The sequence below is a fragment of the Trichosurus vulpecula genome, chromosome 7 (genome assembly GCF_011100635.1).
Source record: "Trichosurus vulpecula isolate mTriVul1 chromosome 7, mTriVul1.pri, whole genome shotgun sequence".
NCBI lineage: Eukaryota > Metazoa > Chordata > Mammalia > Diprotodontia > Phalangeridae > Trichosurus > Trichosurus vulpecula.
The window spans coordinates 194,559,534-194,581,074 of NC_050579.1; the positions used below are offsets into that span (position 1 = coordinate 194,559,534).

Here is a 21,541-nt window from a genome sequence, read left to right on the forward strand (position 1 = left end):
AGCAAGAACTGAATCAATGTTGGTTGATGGGAAATAAAGCCTGTTAAATCTGATGAAAAGTAATGTAACTATTAGATGGAAAGAAGCTGACGAATAGGAGCTCTCTATGGCCTCTTTTTCAATGCCAATCCTTAAGAGCCTCATTTAGCAGTTAGAAAAACGTAGTATAAAATGCCCTGAGCAAATATGCAGGCAAAATGAGGCTGGACCATCACAGAGGATGGAATTAATCTAAAACAGGACCAACAAGATCAATTGAAAATCAATAGAGGTCAATTTGATGAAGACAAATAGGAAGTAAATGATGTGGAAAACACCAATCAATTGCACAGCAGGGAAAGAAAATGGTTCAATCACATGCATACTAGATTTAGGCTGCCAGCTAAAACCAAAGGCAGAGAGAGGAGTCTGTTGAGTTTTGAAGTCTGGTGCAAAGTCCTAGTTATGCCCACTGAGTCCCTTAGAGCCACTCTCAAAAATTATGGCAACTCTAGCACCATGGGGCCTCTTCTTCTACAATATGGGTTCCAATGGTATCCTGGAGTCAGCTTGTATCAGCTCATGAGATCCGATTTGTTAAATTTTCAGTGTCAGCATTTATACCTCAGGAATCAGCAAATTAAAAATGAGGGCTTGATTTGTTGTTTTTTACTTGTGTTGACTTAAGAAAGTGTGGGAGAAAATGTTAATAATGCAGGTTGAATTTAAAAGTCTGTTGTGCATATGTTTTTTTTGTGGGCTTGTTGTTAAACATTTACAAGCACACTCCTGATTCAAATATACTTATGCCCCAAAGTTCATTTCCTTTGGAAACCTAAGGCAGACAAGTTGGCCCATCATCCCCCAACTCATTGCCCCAAATTTCCAATCCAATAGACAATGGAGAACATGGAATGTTATGTTACTTGATTAAAAACAAAAACACACAGGCTTTCAGGGACTTGTCAGCTTTACAGTCTCATTTCTTAAAATGGTATAATTTAAAAAAAAAAAGGCTTTGGAGTCAAAATCAGGAAACCTGGATTCAAGTCCCATCTCTATTCTTTATTGAACTTGTGACCATGTACAAATCACAAAGTCTCAGAGCCTTAGCTTCCTCATCTGGAAAATTGGGGTAACAATATTTAAATTATCTACATCCCAGGAATTTTGTGAAGAATGTACTTTGAAAATCTTAAAACACTATATAAATGTGAATAAGTGCTGTAATTGTGATTACATCTGTTTTGCCTTAGAAGTATCATGGGGGCAGCATTGATTTGTACCAGAATCATCATTTCATTTGTGTGGAAAATTCCCAGTGGGGTATTCCCTCCACCAATGCATATCAGTAACTCATCTGTAACTTGTTGGCTTAGACAGTTGTCTGGGGCAATTAAATGTTGAATAACTGGCATCTGTTCCCATAGTCAGCATGAGTCATAGGAAGGACTTGAACCTTGGCCTTGCTAACTTCAACGCTGCTTCTTGGGTCCCCATATAATACTGTTAAAGGATTTGCGAAGATTACAGTGCTAATCACCAAGAGAGTTTGAAATGTAAATGAAGACACTGACATCAGTGTTTTCTTTTTATTTATAAAGGCAGACAATCAGGGAGAAACATCATGGGACACATTTCAGCATCCTCAAAGACCTTCTAGGTTTTGTCCTGGAAATGTTCTCCACATGTCTTAGCAACCTGGTTTGTATCAGTATTAAGAAAACAGCTACGAATCAAGGTCAAGTCCAGGAGCAGCAAGAGTAGGGCAACGAATGATCAGAAAAACCAAAGAGAAATGACATGATTAATAGGAACAACCAAAGATAGTACAGGTACCTCTGCAGGGCCATTTTATCTTAAGAATAAAAAAAATTTAAAAACTATAGCATCTCTGGGATTGAGTAGTCCTTTTCATCACTGTTAATACTATAGTAAAAATAGAAACAAGAAGAACTCTCCTTTGAATATTTTCTTATATAGGAAAGCAGACTGGTCTTTTCTAGAATACCAAAATTGCTTTTATATATGCAAATCAATATTTATAATCTAGGTGGGTCAGCGGATAGAATGCTGGGCCTGGAGCCAGGAAGACTTAACTTCCTGAGTTCAAATCTGGCCTCAGACTTTCATTAGTTGTGTGCCCCTGGGCAAGTCACCTAACCATGCCTCAGTTTCCTCATCTGTAAACGGAGCTGGAGAAGGAAATGCCAAACCATTCCATTACCTTGGCCAAAAACCCCAAATGGGGTCACAAAGACTTGGACATAACTGAAAAAGGAACCAATAAACACTGCTAATATAGATATATGTATAGATAGATAGATAGATACATATAGATAGATATATATAATATACATATACACATATATAAATGTATATATTTATATATGTGTGTATATATATATAATATATAAATATATATATACACATACACACAAATCATATACAGGGTGTTCCTAAAGTCTGGACACATAGGCAAAAATGTATGTTTTCAAGAAATGAAATGAATGAAATTTTCAACCACATTTTATTTAATTTGAATATTAACAAATAACATCTTCAATATGATTTCCCTCATTTGTTATGCAAAAGTTGATGCACTTTGCAAGATTCACATGAACTCAATGCAATAATTCCACATCGCTGTCAATTTTCCTATGTGTCCGGATTTTAGGGACACCCGGTATATGTATACACGTATGTGTGCATGTATGTGTGTGTATATGTATGTGTGTGTATATATATAGTATATATTATATATCCTGTCTCTGTCAACAAGACAATTCATGATAAAAAAAAAGTATATGTTTAAGGAATCTTAGACTAAAGGTTTATCTAATCTTTGAGACTTAAAAAAACTACTGTAGCTAACTTAAAAGTTACACTATTATCTAATGACAGAAATGCAGTGTTTGACATGTTCTTTTCCTATGTGTAACAGGACTATCACCCACATATAGTATGGGATATTGTGTAAGGTTCACAGGGAGGCTAAAATTTTATCTATCTGTTCCCTTATTAGTCTAGTCTAGTGGATACATTTTTTAGATTTAAGCTAATTCTTGATTGCTATTTTTAATGAGAAAAAAGGACCCTGTGTTTTATCCAAGGCTTGACTTCCCCTCAGATGGCATGGAAATAGCAAAGAAACTGATTTATTCTAATTAATAGCAAAACAGAAATCAGAAAAAGTATACTTTGGAAAACATATATGTGCATATATATACATATAAGTGTGTATGTGTGTGTGTATATATATGTGTGTATGTGTGTGTATACATATACACATACACATATACATATACATACACATATACATATACATATACATATACATATACATATATATGAAAATATAGATTGAAGAAACTCTCCCATTGGGAGTAAAGTTGCTCAGACTAACTAGGAGAGTCCTAGATATCACTCAGTGGGGAAGTTACCTGAAGTCTAAAGTGTAGCAAGCTGAGAAATAGGTACATGACAGAGACTGTCAGCTCCTCTTGTTGGCTTCTTCCCCCAATCTTTCTCCCTTCAGCAACCAAAATTGAGGTGGCATTGTCCATCTTCTCTCTCAAAGCTGAAAGCCAAAAGGACCCAAAAACCTCTAGAGACTCAAGAGACCAGATCTCTTTTTTTTTCTTCCTCTTGCCACACCAGCTCTGCCCCCATTCAGGCACAGAGTTGATCTCCATGAATAAGAAGAGAGTTTCCTATCAGTGGGCTTTGGGGATTGGGGTATATATGTAAGCATCAGGCTGCAAAGCAATGAACTTAGAGGCAAGAGATCTAGGTCAATTCCCAGCCCAGTTATTTATTACTTCTGGGGCACTGGGCAATCATTTAACCTGACCAAACCTCAACTTCATCATCTAAAAGTGGGAATAATATATTTTCATTCTCTACTTACCTCAAGTCATTGAAGGGATAATATATGATAATGTACATTAAAGGGCTTTGTAAACTGCAAAGGTTATACAACTTATTTTCATAACTTCATCTTAAGTTTCTAAGATACTTTTTAGTGGGAGAGACATGGAATTCCTAAGATTCCAGGGCTAAAGATTCCTCCTGAGGTACTTTAGTCCATCACTTGCCTCCAAGTAGTTCTATAAAGTCCAAACTGAAATGGAATTGATTAATGCAGTAGTAGTCAGTGTGACCCAATGTCTTCCCATCACCAGGTATGAGTCATTTTTAAGGCCTTCCTGGCTATATTCTGGAAGTGGACAGACCCCTCCTCCCGCAAACCATTTATCTGCTTTGGAAAATAATCCAAAAATCTTTAAAATCATCCATGCTCTGGACCAGGCTCGGACTCAAAGAGTTATTTCAGCATAAACTTTAGACACAATGTAACTCAATACCTTAGACTAGTTAAGTCAAAAATCAATTGAGAAATGCCTGAAATAAGGTAATTGTCATTTGAATGGAAAAAAAGGGATAGACACAAGAAATACCATTGAGGAAGACTTTAGAAGACTTGGAAACTGAATATGGAGGTGGGCAGGAGAGTAAGGAAAAGAGAATAGTCAAGGATATTTCCTACCTGGATTGTGAACCTGGGAAACTGGAGAAATGTTGTTGCCCTCATTGTAAAGAAGACAGTTAAAAGGAGGTATAGGTAAGCTCTCAGTAAAGGATAATTAGTTCTGTTTTGGGCCTGGTGATTTTGATGCCTATGAGATACACAAGTGAAGCCAGTTGGAAACACAAGTCTGGAGATCAAAGAAAGAGGTAAGAGATGGGTATGTAGATTCTGGAGTCATTTGTGTTGAGATGATAGTTGAACCCAAGGAAGCTGATAAGATCACCAGAAAAGAATGGAGACAAGAGAAGAGAAGCCCAAGACAGAGGTTTGGGATTTACCCACAGAGGGAATGAGATATTGTTTAATCTAAGAACAAGACATTTCGTTTCTCAGTTCTGGGCTTTTTCTGTCTGTCCTCCATACCTGGAATGCTCTCCCTTTTCCACTCTGACTACTGACATCCCTGGCTTCCTTTAAGTCCAAGCTAACATCTCACCTTCTAAAAGAACCCTTCCCCAACCCATTGGAATTCTAGTGTCTTCCCTCTGTTAATTATGTCCTGTTTATCCTGTACACAGCTTGATTTGTATATATTTGTTTACATATTGTCCTCCCTATTACATTGTAAGCTCCTTGAGAGCACAGACTATTTTTTGCCATTTTTTTGTATCCCCAGAACTTAGCACAGTACCTGGCACATAGTAAGCAGTTAAATGTTGGTTGATTGATTGGGTGATGATGATACCGAAAAAGGCTGAGAAGGATCAATGAGAGAGACAGAAAGAAAACAGTTTTTTGTTTTGTTTTGGTTTTTTAATTGCTTTGTTTCCTAGACACTAAAACTCATTTAAATCTGGCTGATATTTAGATTGGGGTAAGGAAATTCCTTTCAAATTCCATCATCTTTCTGGCTTCTAACACTGGAAACTTGCAAATTACCACACCCCCACCTCCAAGTTGAACTTAGAAAGACTGAAGGGGCAAGGTGGAACTGGCCTCATGGATCCTGCATTCCTGTCAGAGACAAAATTGCTGTTCTGTCTACATTAGGATCAGAAGTTGAACTGTCCTGTGTTATTGTTTAGATTTCAATATACTTGTGACCTTGAGTATTATTTCCAATGGAAAAAAATGAAAATAAACCATGCTTTTTCTTATATGATACTTTCCAATGTCCTACAAATACTGCAGAGAGCATCTATCCAATGTATTAGAAACCTTAACATTCCACAGGAGTCAGTTTAGCAGTCAGGCTGTGCCTATCTGTCACCCCTTATTCTTACTACGTGCCAGACTCACCTTTTCTTTTACTACATTGTTTCAGCAGGTATACTCCCAGGTATTTTATACTGTCTAAAGTTATTTTAAATGGGGCATCTCTTACTATTTCTTCTTTCAGGGTTTTGTTTGTGATCTATAGGAATGCTAATGATTTATGTGGATTTACTTTATATCCTGCTACTTTGCTAAAATTATTCGTTGTTTCAACTAATTTTTTAGTTGTCTTTGGAATTGTACCATGAATATCTTTTGCACTTCTTCTTACACATAAGTGTTTTTTGGTAAGATGGCATTACCTGTCTCTCTCTCTATTGTTATTTGAGTCACTAATAATTTTAACTTTGATCCTCTGGAGATTGTAGTTTCAGTTCAAAGTCAATCCACATCACCACTAGGAAGCATGACACAATGGATGGAGAGCTGGCCTTAAAGTGAGAAAACCTGAGTTCAGATCCACGCCCTGATACATAATGGCTGTGTGACCTTGGGGAGTTCACCTAATATCTCTCAGAGCTCTAGGCAAGTCCCTAAGTTACAAAGAAGATGCTGACCTCCAGTAGTAAAAGGAGTTTCCTCACCCAGCAGTTAGTTCCCCATCAATGAACACACAAGTCCAGTCTCTATCCTTATTAAAAACATGGAATTCTTTATGTTGAGAATAACTTGGGAATATCAAAAGCACTGTTCATTGTTTAAATGTAATTCAATTCACTCTCTTTCTTCTATTCAATTCTTAGTTTATATGCAGTGCTTATTCAAGACATATGTATTTATAAACTAAATTAATCACTAACCTAACTGAATAGTCTAGGTAACACTCTTCAACTATTTTTTTCTAGTATAAATCATTAGGTTGATTACTTTTGAGTGGTTGTGGATCTCATTGAGGAGTCTTTATCTGGGTTTAATCTAATTAACACAATTGTCATTCATAAACAAGTATATCTGAAAGACTTGACTATCAATGGGAAATTTCTATTTAAACTCAATACTAGCACCTTCTTCATTACTTTGATAAACAGCATAGAAAAAAATAGTTATGTTTCATTTCATGTTGATAATCAGAATACCATTATCTCTGATTGCATCAGAGATTTTAAAGTTTGCTTGAGAGTTATCTTAGAGGAGGAAAGCCTTTAAGAATGTATTTTGCTCTACTGAGTCAAATGATTGTTTTAAATAATGATAAAAAAGAAAAACAGCAGGATCTTGTATTCTCTGAATCTTTCATTTAATTATGTGACTGTAAAAATTGTGGCCTGCTATAGAAAATCCTTTGTGAATGCCTGCCTATCACACTGATTACTTTTTGAAGGAGTTGTTAAATTGGCCTATCCCCCAAGGGAAAAAAATTTGGAATTACTCAAGAAAAGTTGATAAATTCCCTATGTTCTTTCTCTAGTAATTCTACTACAGGATTTATACCCAAAGGTGACCAGTGACAGAAAGAAAGATTTCATTTGCACAAAAATATTCAGTCATGATTTATACCAGCAAAGAGTTGTGCCCAATGATTAAGGAATAGCTGAGCAAATGTGTGAATGTATAACAGGGAATAGTCAATAATCCCAGGCATTATGAGTCAGCACAGAGTGTATCAGTGTGGTCAACTGAGGAAATTATGTATGTGAAAGTTGCTGGGAAGCCTACTTTGGGGAAAACTGATGTGTAATAGAAGTGCCTGGGAGAGACTTTTGAGCATATAAAGACATTCTATGATGGGTCCCAATAGACTTACTTTGGAACTAGCAATCTCTTTGATTCCCTGTAAAGGCAATCCTCTGTCCCTCCCTCTTGGTAGGATCTCTTTTTCTTGGTAAATGACATCAGGCATAAAATGTTGCTTTAAAGGGAGAGGCCTTGGGTCTTCTCCTCTGAGGCTGATAAGGCCTCATGAAAACAGGTCTCAGTCTTTTGCCTCGGCATTTGTTCTTTCAATTTGGAGGTTCTGCTCTTGAGAGTTTCAAAAGGTAAGAAGAGTGATTTTGGGGATCCAGTCCATCAACATCTGTAGTGGTGATTACATCACATTTTGATTTGAATTTGGTGGGATCAGTGCTATGAATAAACTATCCTAAGTCTCTCCAGAGACCAAGGTGCTGTAGAGAAGAGTATGCCTTCAAGGTGGTAGAGGGAAATGTCTGTGCTCCTGTTTCCACTATACCTTCAAAGTAAATATCTCTTTGTTTTAGGTTAAGTGCTTAAATGGAATTGGATCACTAGTCAGTGAAGGAAACATATGTGGCATATGGGCTCAACTCAATGACATTAGAGAAAGATGACCCTAGTAGTCTGAGGGGGGATGTAGCAACTTGACTTTGGGATAGTGATCCAGAGAGTAATCATTACAAATTTACTAGAGTATTGTTAAGCCATAACAAAGGATGAAAATGAAGAATTCAGAAAAATACATGGGAACTAATACAAAGTAAAGAAAGTATAACCAAATTAACAACACCAAAATTAATACAATTAAAGTCAGGAAAACTCAGATCAAACATAATGGACAATATTGGATCCAGATTACTCAAAAAATCCATTCTTCCTTTCTTCAACATATAAACCGCACCACCAGTCACAATTACTATATTACTATATTCAATTTTTAGTTGTGTTTTATGTGAAAGTACTAGGGAACCACAGGATCATAGATCTAGAGAAGCAAGGGACCTCAAAAGTCATGTAGTCCAATATCTTCATTTTACAGATGATGAAATTGAGGGCCAGGAAAGTGAAGTGACTTCCCAAAAGTCACCCAGGCAGTTAAGTGTCTGAACTGCAATTCATGCTTAGTTTGGCCCAACTCCACTGTCCAGCTTCATCAAGTCATTTCCATACGTTCATGTAACAGAATGGGGACTGAGATGTTAGTATCTACTCTTGGTGGGTTTCATTGTCATCAATGAGAAAGTAGATGGTTACAGTTCCTAGAAGATCTCTTCCATTTTTTATATTTGCTGTCCTTTCATTTGTTTTATTTTTAAAGACTTGTGATGACCCGTGTTAGTTCATAGAATCATAGAAAAGGTAGAAGGAATATTTGAAGTCATCCAGTTACGTGCCATGCCAAATTTTTTCCTCAGACTCACTTTCCCCTCCTGCCACATGTCTGTGTTTTGGTAAATGATACTACTCGTAGTCTTTCATCATCCTCCCCTGAAAGAATTTGCAAATGAGTTTATATTCTAAATCAGTGTTGCCTTTGGCTGCCACACTTCTGTGCTGAGTAGGAAGATCAATTGGGTGTTGGATGAAGTGATTCAGAGCTCTTTCACTCTTCTCATTGTAGAAACTGATTTTCATTAGCATAACTCAGAGTTAATGCATTTTATTTCATCCATGTCCTATTTTTCAGTATCAGCAGCTTGTTGATATAGGTAAGGTTGGAACAGGTATAATTACATAGGCTGCCTTCTCATCTTTGCCCTTTCCTATAGCTTTGTGTTGATTTTGACCTTTGTTCTAAATAGTTGAATATCTGCCTTCACATAGACAGTTGATTTTGATAGGTCTCCCACATCTGGAAACAGTCATCCTCTGTTTGTTAACACGTAATCAATTTCATCTTCTTTTGGTGTGTTATCATCGTGGTGATTGCTAAGTCCAGTCACTTCCAATTTTCTATTTGAAAGAAATGTCCCTGATATGTTGGTGTGAAGTTTCTGAGTAGTCAACAACCTTTGACTACTTTCTTTTTGTTTTCCAAGGCATATTTTCCAACATGCTTTTTTCCCCATCATCCCCTGTGCCCACCTTTGAAATGAAGTCACTGAGAATTCATTCATAAGTCGACATGGTTTAAATCTTGTCAAGTCTTCATAGAAGTTGTGATTATCTTAATGTTGGTCTTTTTTATTACAATCATCATGAGCACCATAATAGGAGATAAGCAAGTGTCCCAAGAACTGGTGGTTTGTGTTAACCTTAGGTGCACAATGAAATCAACTCTGCTACTCATTCGTTTGCTTCTCCAAGGAGAACCTGTGAACTACCCTGTCATTTAGCTGAAACTTCTCTGTCTCTGTTTTAATGTAAATTGAGAATGTTCATATTTAGATGAAGAAATATTTTGTTTCTTCCACTAAGATGGGAACTTACTGGTAGGTAGACAAAAATCTCACATATGATGTAGTGTATCAACAATTTAATTGTTTCTAAATAATCTAAAAGCCATATGGCTCTTAACATCCTTTGCCAAAGTTTTGTTGGCATCTTTTATTTTTTGCACCATATGTTCCTCCCTTGTAAAAAAAATGATAAACAAAACAAAAAAAAGAGTGTCAGACAGTATGTACAGCATTCTAAACCTCTCTTTGGAAAGGAAGGAAGTAAGCTTCATCATTCATATAATAACACATATTATCCTGCTTCTTACTTTGTTCTGTATCAGTTCATCCAGGCCTTCTCATGTTTTTCTAAATTCCTCATATTCTTAATTTCTTTTTTTTTATTTTTTTAGGGGAGAAGGCAGGGGAATTGGGGTTAAGTGACTTGCCCAAGGTCACACAGCTAGTAAGTGTGTCAAGTGTCTGAAGCCGAATTTGAACTCAGGTTCTCCTGACTCCAGGGCTGGTGCTATACTCACTGTGCTATCTAGCTGCCCCTATTCTTAATTTCTTATACAATAATTTTTAATTATGTTATATAACCAATTTCAGTAATTCCCAATCGATGGGCACTTATTTGGTTTCCAAATTTTTCATGCACCATAAAAGTTCTGGTGTGAAACTTTGTGATATACTGCACCTTTCATTTTGTCTTTGGCCTCCTGATGCCTGTATATTCTATGCAGCAAAACAGTACTATCATATTGCTAGATCAAAGATTGTTGTTTGGAATACACGGGATAGAAGGATTATTGGGTCAATGTTTACTTTTTTTCTCACATAATTTCCAATTGATTACTCATTCACAGCTCTACCAACAATGTACTTTATCTGTCTTAGATAGTCCATTAAACATGGACAATTTTCTTATTTAAATATCTTTGCCAATTTGATGTGTATGCGTAGAAACTTGAAAAGTTATCTCAATTTTCATCTCTTTTATAATTAGTGAGTTGTAGCATGGTAGTTGATGATTTGTTTCTTGTTTGTTGAAAACTATTTGCTTATATCCTCTGTGTCAGAGACAGGACTTAAACCCAGGCCTTCGTGATTCCAAATACTTGTTTTATTTGCTGCAAAATCCTGCCTCTCTTTTTAATTTAATTGTCTCATTAACTTATATGAAATTAAGGCTTTCATTCAAGGTTACCCTTGATTTCTTAGTTGCCAGATCTAATATCCTCTTCTCAGTCAGAATCCTTCTTCAACATCTTTGCAGCTTTTGACACTATGAACCATGCCCTCCTTCCTGATGTTCTCTCCTTCTGACTCAATGACAATGAGTCTCTGCCTATAACTGTCATGTCATGAGAAGATCCAGCCATACTGCTTCACCTCCACACTAATTGGCTTACCCCAGGTGCCTTGCTTTACCTCCCACCAATTTTCCAACTCTCCTTTATGTTTTGTCTTCCCCTATTAGAATGTAAGTTACTTAAGAGTAGGGATTGTTTCTTGGTTTTGTATCCCTTCACTACAATGCTTGACACAAAGTAAGCACTTGATGCTCTATCTTTCTTTCAATCTGTCTGTCTATCTATCCCCAGTTTTGTGATATTTCTCTTTCCTTGTTCTTGCACCTATGCAGCCAGTCTTCTTCAATTTTGTTTGTTAGATCATTTTCCAATCTTGCCACCATGTTAGTGTATACTCCAGGATATTATCCTGAGCCCCCTTCTATTCTTGATCTACTCTTTCTCATGGGGATCTTACCAGATCCCATGGGTTCAACTAATCTCTATGAAGCTGAATACCAAATCTACATATCTATCCCCACCTCTTCTGACCTCCATTCCCGCATTATCAGCTACTTATCAGACATTTCTAACTTGGGTACTCTAAATGCATCCTAAATTCAACATATCCAAAATAGAACATCTTACTTTTCAAAAAAAATCTTCCCTTCTTCCCTACATACCTATTTATTGTGGCATCGAGGATACCACAATCCAGGGTCGCACAGTTAGTAAATGTCTGAGGCCAGATTTGAAGTCATGAAAATGAGTCTCCCTGATTCCAAGCCCAGTCAGTGTACCATCCACTATATCACCTAGCTGTACATAGCCACCACTCTAATCCAGAGCTTCACCTAGACTACTAGAAAACTCTACCTCCCATTTGTCAAAGAATTATCCCCCTTGCCATGAATATGAAAAAAGTATCTCCAGTCCTCTGTTTTTTAAATGATTCAACTCTGTCTATTTAGACAGCATATCCATTTGGTGCTTATTGTGGTATATGTTATGAATGCTGGTCTAAATCTATTTCTTGATGGCAAAACTTGTAGTGGTAGTGGCTGGGTTTTTTTTTGTTGTTGTTCTCCCAACAATTCTAGCCAGATAAGGAATCCTGCCACAGTGCCTTTATGTTCTTCAATTTGTTGAACACTAGGTTACCACCTTTACTTGCTTCTGATTCTTGTTTTATGTAGTCACCTCTAATGATTTTCTTTAAATTTATTTTTAATTAGCACTAAATTGTTTTGACAGATTACTTTGTAATACAGTTCAATATCTGCTAATGCTACTCCATTTTGCACCACTCTTTCACCATCACTGCCAAAGTAGAAGGGGGGCCACCCCATACTGAGAGGAATTTTTCTTTATTTTATATTGTAGAAGACAGCCTAACAATAATGATTCTCTCTGTAATAAATTAAACTGGTTTTCAAAGAATAGATTGAACCTAAAGCCAGGACCCTATTTGAAGATTTTTCAGCAGACCGAATTGCCTTAACCTTTAAGAACCTAGACTGAGGGAATCTATGCCCTCTTGTGACAGAATGTTATAGACACTGTTTAAGATGGAGACATCTTCTTTTCATTAACAATCGTCTGGACGACTGTACTCTTATGTAAGGATGCTATGAGCCAGATTTTTTATAATTATTTTTATTGACTACTGGAAACTGCTCTCCAAAGTTAGAAGTGATGTCAGATAAGGAGGCCAGACATTTATTGGTCCATAGAATTCTTCCCTCTTCCACTCGGTATCTCATGTAAGACTTGAGCCTCCCCTAGCATGAGTAAATGTACCATAATAAAGACCTGTCTTTTTAGACATTGCTGGCTTGTGCGGTCCTTTAGGAAAGCCTCTTAGTCTTTGAGAAAACTAGAATAGAGTATCATTTTAACATCATGATAAGGCAATGGAGTAGAATTTTGGTGGGGGAAGGATACTTTGTAGACTATAGAACCATAAATTTAGAGTGACAAGGGACTCTAAAGGTAACTGAGCTTAATCGCCTCACTTTTCAGGTGGGGAAAGGAGACCTAAGAGGTGAATGACTCGTTCAAAGTCACAAAGGAAGTAAGTAGCTGGAACCAGAATGTGAACCAAGATTTTTGTCAAATCCAGCATTTTCCTCAATATACTGCTGTCCTATCCAGATGTTGCATGGCAAAATTTTAATCCAGAATCGCATCTTTCTTGTCATTTAATGCATAGCTTGGCCTCTAGACAGCTTTGAAAATGCAGGTCAATTTCAATTTTTGCCTTAACAATTTTTTTAAATAGAGAAAAATAAATTAATATCTGCCTAAATGTTATATAAGAAATTAAAAATAACTTGGAAATTATCTACCGATTTCACCATTCTAATACTGTATATGTGTTTAATTCCAAAGGACAGATCATAGCTAGGAAAGATGTTTAAAACTATTACAGAAATTTCCATTCAACAATTTAAATACCTGATTTTCCATAAAATTTTATACTGTTACAAATTTTATCGTTTTTATTGTACATTATGTCAATATCCAATATGTCTGACACACTGGTGATAACACTGTCTTCCTGTTTGTTCCCTGTTCACTGACAGTTACTTAGTCTTTAGAACTTTATCTCTACCAATGCTGGTCAGTGTTCAACAGCATATGTATGAATTCTACCTGCTTGACCAGTTTCAGAATGAAAAGGTAAACTACCTCCTCTTTAGAATTAAGTTATCAGCTGGCCATCTATTATGGAAATAAATCTCATGTCAAGTGGAAATATCTCAGCACCTTGGCAAAGAAGCCTTTGGTAGCATGTGTTATATAAACATTCTTGTTCACAGAATTGAGAAATCCCAAGCCCTTGGTAGTCAGCTTGAGAGTTAAGAGTTTATATCATTCATTCATTCAACAAGCATTTATTCATTACATAGTTTATGTTAGGCACTGTGCTGGGTTCTAGGAATACAAAGCCAAAAACTAAACAGTCCCTGGACCTAAAGTGGTCTTCTAGTGGGGGAGATAACAAGAATTATATAATTAAATGCAAAATATATAAAAAAAAATAGAAAGTAATGAGGAGGGAACACTAGAGTTCAGAAGGCCTCACACATGAGACAGTTTTTGAGCTGGGCTTTGAAGGAATCTAGGGATTCTAAGAGATGAAAGGAAGGAATGAGTATGTTCCAGGCAGTGATGATACCATGAGCAAAGACACACCAGGGAAAGAGGAAATATCATATGCAAGAGTGCATAAAGGGGACTAATGTATAATTAAACCAAAAAGGTAACCTGAAACAAGAAACAAAAGCAAGAAATTAATTTTCCACACTAGCAATAACACAGGGCCGCTAGGTGCCGCAGTAGATAGAGTGCCAGCCCTGGAGTCAGGAAGACTTATCTTCCTGAGTTTAAATCAGGCCTCACTCACTAGCTATGTGACCCTGGACAAGTCACTTAACCTTGTTTGCCTCAGTTTCCTCATCTGTGAAAAGAGCTGGAGAAGGAAATGGCAAACCTCTACAATATCTTTGCCAAACTGAAGAGTAAAACATAACTAAAAACAACTGAACAAGAAGCAATAACACGCAAATGTCACAGAGGTTCAAAGAATATAATCCATTCTACAGTCAAATTTTTTACTATGAGCAGAAAGCAGGAATCAGAGTTTTTTGGGGGGGTTGTTTGTTTTTCTTTATTTTGCTAATGGCAGTAGGTGAAGGGAATTTTAGGTTTTATTTCAATAAATGTGTCCACTTAGTTTTGGGCTAACTTCAATAGTCAATAACATTTTACATATGGAAGGGGTTTTAAATATCAATCAGTCCTCCTCCGTCTACAGAACAGAAAATTAAACATGGAAGAAACCTTAAAAGTCATCTACTCCAAGATCTTCCCTACAGGGAACCTGAGGTTCAGAGAAATGAAGTGACTTTCCAAAATGACACAATAAGTTAGAGGCTAAACTGGAAATCAAACATAGATTTTCTGATTCCAAATTACGTTTTTACTTTGCTTTAAAATTTTCTTTAAATCATGAAAATAACATGTTGACTAAAGCAAATAAGCATACCATTTACCTAATGACAAATTAAGATTTATCTCTAAACTTACAAAACATGACATTTCAAATTAATAGTTCTCACATCAAAAATCCCCTCCAACCCACCAGACCTCACAGAAAACTTCGTAACTACTCATACTTGTTTTCTTTCAAACTGTGGAAGAAACCCTATGCCTCCCAGCTACTGATTCTACTCTTGTGACCTACTGCATAGATTTATACTGGCAACCTCATAAAAGTCTCACAAGCTGAAATAATTTACTTCAAAGCTTAATTTTCCTCCATGAATTCTCCCATTTGACTAACTCTTTTTTATTTTGTCATCTTATAAGTACTTTAATAGAAATGAAAAAAATTACTCCTACATTCAATTATAAAGTAATTCAGGCTAGGAAATTTATTTTTGAAAGGAAATAAGTAAAACTAATTCTTCAATTTCCTGGATATTATAAGTACTTTGTCATGTAAGGTTATATCCCTTTGTGTCCCATCTCTGGCCCCTATAGGGATGTGTATCTATGATTAGGGTAATCTGTAGAAACTGAGGAAAACAGTCTCTTGGAGCAAGAAGGAATGATCAAATCAGGCCCCTTCCAGCTCTAAATTTCTGATCCTATGACTTATCAGAGAAGCCGTCCATCTTGGTGTTCTATAAAAAAATAAATTAACACAGCAATATGCTTTTTCTTTCTTACTCCTCAGGACACCCTCTCTCTCTCTTTTCCTTTGTGCATTCTTCCTTAGTATAGCAAGAAGATGTTGGTGGCAATGTAAGGCAGAGAGAGTCACTTGCATATGATCTAAGAGAGCATAAGATCTAATGTACTTTCCCATGCCAACAGATGGTAGGAATCAGAATATTTGGCTATGTCCTCCAAAAGGGCATGGTAGAGACATACGTGTACATGACTTATTGGTGTTCAGTTATGTCCGACTCTTCATGATACTAAAGTGGTTTGCCATTTCCTTTTCCAGCTCATTTTACAGATTAAAAAACTGAGGCAAATGAGGTTAAATGACTTGTCCAGGGTCACACAACTCATAAGAGTCTGAGAGTGGAGTTGAACTCAGTAAGATGAGTCTTCCACATTCCAGGCCCAGTACTCTATCCACCATGACACCTATCTGCCTGTGAGTGTGTGTAGCAATCTTCAAGTCAGATGCTTCTATTCTACAGTGTTAGAGGGGGTTTGTCTCATAGGGGTGGTCTTGAACATGATTCACAATCACTTTTAGAGCCAGGCAGATCTCCTGGGCAGTACAGAGCATCTGTTTAGCTGAAAGAAGGAAGCCATAGTATCCAGTGTCTCATAGCTCAAAAGTGAAAGCACATTTAATTCCATTTTCATAAGCCCAGTCCACCGTGCTGCCTGTTACACAGTTGAGTAGATAGCGCCCACTTTGTATGTGGTGCCAAACAAAGAGGACAGGGCTTTTGCTGCATATTTTGCAATACTGTCCAATTCAGAATCGGGGCCCAGAAGGATACATTAGGAGCTGTGAGTAGCTGCGGTTGTCAATGAGGCTTTTGAAATTCCCATGGCTTTTGACAAAATCCAACACAGATTTCATTTTTACTTGTGAATGGGGCTTGGGGCTATGGTATACTTCAGAGCAGGGGTTGTTACTGGCTCCCTCTTCTGGAAAGCCTGTATTCCAATTCCTATTTGAGCCAACTCCTACAAACTGATTTCCAGGAGTATGGAATCAGGTCTTCCTCCTTCCAAAGCAGCCTTTGCTTTGAGAAGACATATCCATCTTGATTGGCCACAGGCATCAGGGAGATATCCATTTCATTCAAGATGGAGGTGATGTTTAGTTTATCCCCACAGTCAGATACAATCTTCCTAGCTATATGTATTTTACAGCCTGATCCATTCACAGGAATAGATTCCAATATTCAGCAGAATGCCAGGTCTCTTGACTTTCCCAGTGCTGAACTTCAGTACATACAGAGGTCAGTTTTCAAAACAAGAACCAATCTCCAGTCTACGTGTCTACTTGTCCCAAAAAGGCAGTCCATGTACAGTATTCGTGATCCTCAAACTCCTGGGCAGTGGAGCAGAGATTTTAATTTCCTGGGGAGCATGATTCTAGAATCTAGCCCCTAAGTTGGAGAATGGAGATTTCTGGGAGAGAGGAACCCTGTGGAATAACAAAAGATTCCCTTGATGGCAACCATAAGTTGAGTTCATTTCCAATGAGGAAGTGTTGAGCTATTGCAGCATTTTAACTATTTTCTTTATCTGTTTATAGGCTCCCTCGAGCCTATAGGTTCCTTCTGCCTTTTCTATGAGATTGTCTCATACATTACATGAATTTGGTAACTTGAGAATTTATACAGAAGCTGATAACCCTTTGGCCCCCATTTTGCCTTAGGCCATGTCTTGTCATTGATGAAGTTCTTCCCTATCTCCCCTTGACCCTCCAACCAATGGGTGTTTTGTGGAAAGCAAAGACTTGCACTCTATGAAAGCCATAATTAGCCCTCCCCTTCTAGGATGGACAGCAGATGGAATTGGAAATCACACTCTGATGAAAAAATTATAGGCTTGCAGGCATAGGATAAAACATCTATAGGCACAAAGCAAGAATGGATTAGCATCAGAAAATTTCTCCCCATCCCCACAACATCTATTAAAACCATCCACAATGAAGCTCTGGCAGTAGTGATCTGTTTCGGCTGCTTGTCTCTACTCCCTTAAGACAAAGAAATTTCTTTAGGAAAGGAGTAAGTGTCCTTGCAATCACACCTTTAAAAATATTATATATATATATATATATATATATATATGTATATATATACACACATATATATATATACACATATATATGTATATATCAGTGTATCAGTTGGATCAGTAAGGCTCATGAGGCCTCTGTGTATTAGATTGTTAAGTTCCTTGAGGGTGGAGACTTATCTCACAATTATCTTTGTATATTCAGTAAATAGAACAGTGTCTGGCATACAATCAGCACTTAATAAATGCTTGTTGATTGATTAATTAATTTGGGTGCAAGGAGGAAGAATAATAGCTAAAATTTATTTAGCACTTACTATATGCCAGACACTATACTAAGCACTTCATAATTATAATCTGCTTTGATCCTCACAAAAACCCTGGGATGTAGGTGCTGTTATCCCCATTTTACAGGTAAGGAAACTGAGGCAAACTGAGGTTTAAGCAACTTTCCCGGTACATTTTGTTGTTGCTTGTCCTTTTTTTGTCCTTCATTTTTTTTGAAGAGGACCAATGACGTCATGGGGTGATGTCTTATTCATGCACGAATCATATTTAAGTGAGGCAGAGTTGCACAGATTGTCAGCCTCATTCTCTCTTTCAGAGTCATCAAAGTCCAGTAGCAAGACAAAAGTCAAGATGATCGGTGATAGCCCTGGGGTGCATCTTTGATGTTTGACCAAGCTCAAAGCACTCCATAGTGTCTGTTCAACTGCCTTCATGGCCCATTGGCCAAACTGTTTTCATCTGCCCGTTCCACTGGGGGAAGTTTTCACGTGCTTGGAGTAGACGCCTCTCTAACTCACTGATGGGTTTGAGGCTAGTCAGCTGACTGAGCTAGTTTACTGGGGTGTGGATGCTGAGCATGCTACAGTTTCATGGAGCCACAGGTGACAGTTGAGTGCCAGGTGGACACCTAACATGAATGAGCAGCCCTGAAAAGGGCTCAGCAAGCCATCACACCAGAGGTGCTACTTTTCCATGAACACCCCATATGCTCCACCATATAGACATCCTCATTTTATAGATAAGGAGATTGTCACACATCTAGTAAATTTTTGATACAGGATTTAAGCTTAGGTCTTGACTGTAGGACCAAAGATCTAGCAATATACCACCTGGTTTACTCCTCGAAATGGAATAGAGGCTGACAGTTTCTTTGCTACTTTTGGTAGCACTGTTGCTTCCACAGCTCAGTGGCCCCTCCTCATAGTCTGTGGTAATACTAGCAAGTCCCAAAGCATACAAAAGATACACTTTGTATTATTAAATAATTTGCAATGTGAGGAAATGTTACCTATAATGGGAAAGTCACTTTTGTGAGTGAAAAATCTTTGAGAATATCAGCATCCATTCCCTACCCCATCCCAACTCCAAGGTCTAATGTGATCTTATAACTTTAACTTTGAATTAATAGTTAAAGGTATAATTTGGGGTATTGACTTTCCTATTGAATAGGACCATATGTAGGAACATTTCAATTGGAAGGATCAAATGACATCGTGCATGAAAAGAAATCTGTAAACCTTAAAGCATTATATAAATGTTAGCTGTTATTCTTATTATCTGAGACTGTCAGGTCAAGAGCAAATAAAGGTAAGAAGAGATTGGGCCTCTGAGAAGATGTTGCCCTAAAAAATACCTTGTGCTGTGACTACAACCTGGAGAAGGGCAAGAAAGTCAGCTGAAAATCAGTGATTTCTGTGATGTTGGAAAAGTATAGCCCTACAACACAGCTTGTTGGGACAGATTTCACTGGATGTGTGTATTTGGTGTTCTCCAACATTTGGAGTATCTCTGGCAAAGATCTTCTGCTTCGGGATGTACTATAGGTACATGGCAGGGGCAGCTAGGTGATATAGTGGATAGAGCACAGGGCTTGGAATCAGGAAGACTCGTCTTCATGAATTCAAATTCACCCTCTGACAGCTTATGACACTGGGCAATTGACTGACCCTGTTTGCCTCAGTTCTTCATCTGTAAAATGAGCTGGAGAAGGAAGTGGCAAACCACTCCAATATCTTTGCCATGAAAACTCCAAAATGGGGTTATGAAGTGTCAGACATGACTGAAATGACTCAACAACAAGAACAGGTACATAGAGAATGAACCAAAGTACTGGGCAGTAGTGATGCTTTGTCACAAGGTCAGTGAAAACATGCCAGCACCTTGTGGGTCTTTCCCTAATCTCACAGGTGTTTCTGTGTCAGACATCATAGGATGCTGTCACTAAGTGATTGTGGAACTGACAGCTAGTACCTTCACTGGCTATTTCCTCAAACATACACAAGTCTTTTCCACCTTGAAAAGAAAATATTAGCTCTTTTAGTGGAGGCAAAGAATTGGAAATTGAAGGAATGCCCTTCAATTGGAAAATGGCTGAGCAAGTTGTGGTAAATGAACGTAGTAGAATACTATTGCAATGTAAGAAATGATGAGCAGACAGATTTCAGAAAAACCTGAAAAGACGTACATGAGCTGATGCAAAGTGAAATGAGCAGAACTAGGAGAACATTGCACACAGTGACAGCAACATTGTGTGATGATCAACATAAATGATTTAGCTATTCCCAGCAATACAATGATCTAAAGCAATTCCAAAGGATTCATAAGGAAAAATGCTATTCACATCCAGAGAAAGAACCAATGAAATCTGGATGCAGATTAAAGCATACTGTTTCCACTTTATTTTTTTCATGTTTTTTGTCTGTTTCTTCTTTTGCCTGTTTTACATGATTGCACAAACGCACATGCATATGTGTGAATGTATGTATGTATACACACACACACACATACGCACGCGCACACACACACACATACAACCTATATCAGATTGCTTACCACCTTAGGGAAGGGAAAGGTGAGAGAGGGAGAAAATTTGAAACTCAAAATTTTTAAATGAATGCCAAATTTGTCTTTACGTGTAATTAGAAAAAAATAAAACACTATCAAAAAAGGATAAAAACAAAGTGTTACCACAGCGTTGCTGCTTTTTCTAGATACTATGCTATTTCTAACTCTCAAATAGGTGCCAAACTTCTTGAACAAGCATTGTCTCCAGTTACCAGCAATATGCTTTTAATCCCCTGAAATCCAAGTTTAGGAGACCTTCCTACTTGACAGTCTTCAGTGGTATCCTTCAGACATCCAATGACTTTTTTCTGTGATATAATATGATAGTAATCATCTTCATCACCAGTTACATCCATAAAATACTTTAAAGTTTGCAAACTACTTTGTAAAATTATCTTATTTAATCTAGTGTGTAGTAGTAGAGTGCTGAACTTGGACTCAAGTCATACAACAGACGCTTGTTGTGTTTCAGTTTTCCATCTATAAAATGAGGGAGTGGGACTCAGTGGCCTTTAAGCTCCCTTCTAGCTCAAAGTGTTTTTATAATCCTGTAATCTTCATGAGAACTATGTCAGGTAGGCAGCACAGACATTATTATCCTTATTAGATATGAAAATTGAGTCTCTAAGAAGTTATGTGTTCATTCAAACTCTGTGGGTGAGTATCAAAGGCAAGATTCAGATTCAGTCTCTCCTGATGCCCAGCCCATCACTGTACTATATGTTATTACACTGTTGACCACTACCTCTTTCTCAGAATCTCCTTCCCTTGGC

General features: G+C 37.3%; 1 pseudogene; it reads right to left on the bottom strand.

Moving 5' to 3' along the window:
• Nucleotides 1-16,353: 16,353 nt before the first annotated feature.
• The window catches only part of LOC118857753, a 79,813-nt pseudogene continuing 74,625 nt past the window's right edge, over nt 16,354-21,541 (bottom strand).